We start from the raw sequence: 373 nt of genomic DNA, 5'->3' as shown, positions 1-373 counted from the left end.
GAGAATGAGATAAAAGAGAGATAGAAAGATTGAGTATTTGCAGGCTGTGTACAAAATCCCCCTATTCCCTTCGTTCAAACATGAACAATAACAAACTAAACGTCAGTAAAACGTTTCCACAGACGGCAATATACATTCAAAACCCGGATCGCTCAGAGTGAAATATCCAACAAGGAAATTAAAAACAGACAAAATGAAGCACAAAACAAAATAAATAAAAATAAACAAAAAGGACAAAAAAATATATATATATATCGACGGGGGGGAAATTTCGCGAGCCAGGAATTTTGCACTAAATTTAAAAGCAAGCAGAGCGAGGTCGTGCAAATACTGGAACTTATCACTACAGACCGACGGAGAGGCTTTCGACTGC

Source organism: Penaeus monodon, chromosome 19, assembly GCF_015228065.2.
Source record: "Penaeus monodon isolate SGIC_2016 chromosome 19, NSTDA_Pmon_1, whole genome shotgun sequence".
Classification (NCBI taxonomy): domain Eukaryota; kingdom Metazoa; phylum Arthropoda; class Malacostraca; order Decapoda; family Penaeidae; genus Penaeus; species Penaeus monodon.
This window is presented reverse-complemented; position numbering follows the sequence as displayed.